The sequence below is a fragment of the Pinus tabuliformis genome, chromosome 8 (genome assembly GCF_031772625.1).
Source record: "Pinus tabuliformis cultivar Carrire ecotype Pingquan chromosome 8, CPIR1, whole genome shotgun sequence".
NCBI lineage: Eukaryota > Viridiplantae > Streptophyta > Pinopsida > Pinales > Pinaceae > Pinus > Pinus tabuliformis.
The window spans coordinates 658,761,603-658,765,306 of record NC_142294.1 but is presented as its reverse complement, the minus strand read 5'-3'; the positions used below and the strand labels follow the sequence as shown (position 1 = coordinate 658,765,306).

General features: G+C 35.9%; 1 pseudogene; it reads left to right on the top strand.

Moving 5' to 3' along the window:
* Positions 1-2,023: 2,023 nt before the first annotated feature.
* Positions 2,024-2,527, top strand: LOC149237314 (SKP1-like protein 11 pseudogene; annotated as a pseudogene).
* The last annotated feature ends 1,177 nt before the right edge of the window (positions 2,528-3,704 follow it).

Sequence of the window (3,704 nt, the reverse complement as noted above, 5' to 3'; positions counted from 1 at the left end):
TATGGTTAGTAATGTTCAATATTATATAATACTATATAATATATGTATGCATTTGTGTCTCTCTTTCTTCTTCCCTCTCTCTCCCTCCTCAATATTTGTTCCTATCTCCATCACTCTGCCTTTCTCTCTCCCCCTACCTCTCTCTCTCCCTCTCTCACCCCCTCCCCCTCTCCCCTATATTACTACCTTTCTCTATTCCTAACCCTACCTCTCTCTATATATGTCTTCCTACCTCTCACTCCCATGCCATCCATATCTCTCTCTCTCTCTCTCTCTCTCTCTCCATGTTTATCTAGCTCTGGCTCTCTCCCTCTCTCCATCTCCCATTTATCCCTCTATCTCACCCCTAAAATATACACACTCTGTCTCCATGTCTATCTATCTCCCTATCCCTCCATCCCTCTTCCTTTCCCTTTCTCTCTCTTCGCCTTCTCCCTATCTCTCTCACCTCTCCCTCAATCTCTCTCTCTTTCATGTCTCTCTTCCCTCCTACTCTCCTTTGTCCCTCACTGTCTCTCCATCTCTCCCTTGTCACTCCCTCTCTCTCTCTCAAGCTTTCTCTCTCCCTCTCCCACTCCCTCCAGGTCCCTCTGTACCTCCCTCTCTCCTTGTTTCTCTCATGTTGTATCTTTCTTCATTCTTCTCTCTCCCTTTCTCTCCCACCTCCCTCTATTCATAGTAATTAGTCCCAAGAAGCTTCATTTGCCATACAAATCTCTTGTTCTCCTCATGGGCCTTCATGAGGTGTTGAGAGCTATCCTTGCTTCATAACTAATTAGTTGATGGTGACCATATCCTAGTTTGAGGTGAACGATATCCATAGCTCATATGTATTGATTATGGAAATCATCCATGGTGCTTGACCCTAACAATTAATAGATAGAGTTGAGTTGATGTTCTTATTTCTCTCCCTTGATGCAAGACCTATCTATGATGTCCAAGAGCTAGTAATGGCTCCCATATTCGAGTAAGATGATGCATACTCTATAAGGTGGCCTCATATCATGGATTTTACGTATTGTTCATAGTGGTGGAGATAATAATAAATAAATTTATCTGAATCCAACCTTAACAACATAATTTTCTAGTAACCCTATCTATGTTAATTCCCATTACAAGTGCACAAAAGGTAGCCATGGTGCATGTGTTCCATTCAAAGAGTTGGTTAAAATTATTTGTGGTGGTTCGAAAAATCTTTCAAATTTTTTTAGTTAAGAAAAATTTAATTATATCTTGAAATATATATATATATAGCTAGCTTGAATAAACTCCAATTTTGAAAGGAAAACTAATCTACCTTCTAAGACTCTCTTCTCCATAGCTTAATTCCTTGTGATGGCTTCAATGCTCCACATTTCCCTATAAAATTTGAGCTTCAAACGTAGTAACTGAAACTAAAGCAGTTGTCTATAATGCTACTTTTTGGAAGCCTTTCCGGTGAGTTTTTCCTGTCAAAATCCGGCAGCAATTTATTGGAATCACAAGTTTGATAGCTAGTTTCTGCACAATCAAAGTGTCCCAGGGGTTTTCCAGAGTGTTGAATCCAAATATGCAGTTAAAAAACCATTTTAACTGCAACAAATCAAGATTTAACCTCAATTTCTTCCGCTGGATTCCGTCACCGGAATGTCCAAAAAATCGCATTATAGACAACACCGAAACTAAACTTTGCTTAATACAAACTACTGATCCATTTCACCAACTACAATATTAATTAAGCTTTATTTATTAGATGAATAACATATCTTTTTCCAGTAAAAGTCGGCTCATACTTTTATTTGATTCATAGAAGACGAAAAGGTACGTCGACACGCATTCAAGAAAGCTGGCAGTCCATAACATACTCACTATATATACATTAGATTTCATAAATAGAAATCATAAGAAAAAATTGTTCGTTGTTTATCAAAGAAATAGTAATCTTGGGCGATCACAGAATCGAATTAGGTGATTGAGAAAATAGTATACACGGACGTCCGTTGTCGAATCAAATTCAACATCGTCTTCTTCAATTGCAACGGAAATGGAAATGGAAATTGAGAGGCAGCAGGAGGCGGCGGACGTACAGAATGATGAGATTTTAAGACTGAAGAGCTCCGATGGCCAAATATTGGATGTGCCAAAAGCGGTGGCGTTTCAGTCGGTGATAATAATGAGGATGGCGGAGGAATTTGGCACTGAAAATCCCATTCCTCTGCCGTTTGTGTCCACCGACATTTTAGAAAAGATTATCAAATATTGCACGTACCACCACGTTGATCACCCCCCACGTCCCAAAAAGGATGTTGACTCATGGGATGTGGAGTTTGTGAATGTGGATCATCCCACTCTTTTCCAACTTGCACTGGCCGCCATGCATCTCAATATCCCCACGCTTCTCGACTTGGCCTGTCGAACTATTGCGAGGGAAATTACTGCGTGCAAAACACACGAAAAAGTGCGAGAGATGCTGAACATTGACAATGACCTCACTCCGGAAGAAGTGGAGGCCGTCAAGCGTGAAGCTCCTTGGGCTTTCGATAACTGAACGAACTCCAGTTTTATTATTATGAAAATTTCTTTCTTATTTATTATGTCGTAACATTTTATGTGAAGCGTCAATTTCCGTGGGCTTAACTGAACTCAACCCAATGTTATTATTACGAAAATCAACGGACAGCATGCATTTGTTCTTCTACAGTAACAGTTATGTACACCTATTTAATATTTTGATACAGACTTCGACCCAGGAATGTTTTTTTTTAGGAATTTGTTTATTGGTTAATGTAGTATGTATAAGTATTTAATATCTTTTTACACACCGCAAACGTGTTTCGTTTTTAATTAAGGTTTATTGTGTAGCGTCGCTATTATGTTGGGTTAATACTTGATATTACCGAATGGTATAAAAGTTATGGGGTTAACATTAATTATATGTTGTGCATTAAAATATTAAAATTTAGCTTATTATAATTCCATATTAAAAATGAATTTAGACATTTTTTATTGTTCTAGATGTTGTTATAAATATATGTATATATTTGCTTTCGATTTTAATATAACATCACAATTGTGTAATAGTTTTAGGTGATGTTATAAATATATGTATTTATTTACTTTTTATTTTAATATAATGTCACAATTGTATAATAGAGTGTTCTATTATATTTGTAACTTAATATTGGAACTCCATAATAGAGACTCCATTAGGGAGTTTAATCCAAACTTTTTCTTAGTTATGTTAATGAAAGTTTGATGTGCACATTTTAGAGTTCCACATATGATATGGAGCTCAAATAGTATCACTTTTTGCTTTGAAGTTTCTTATTCTCTTGCACTCAACATTTCATTTTAACACTTGTTATTTCATTTAATTAAACGCGCCTAGAGACATGACAATGCTTAAAATTATTTTAATTAAAGTATGATCTTTACCTCGCATTACCATTAAATATTGATAGATTATAAATCATTGAAGGTTTAGTAGATCTAGAAGGATTGGTTGTTCCTTTATTTATAAAATTTTGAATTGAGGAAATATATGTAAATTAATAGTCTTGAATGGTATCTCCACAATGGTTTCTCATTCACTAAATCAATACATACACAGTATTGAAAAACTAATTGTGGATGTATCATTCGTCATAAAGACTTTTATAATGTGTCATACATCATTTAAGACAAATTTCAATACATTTTAATTGATAGAAGCAATATGTATTGTG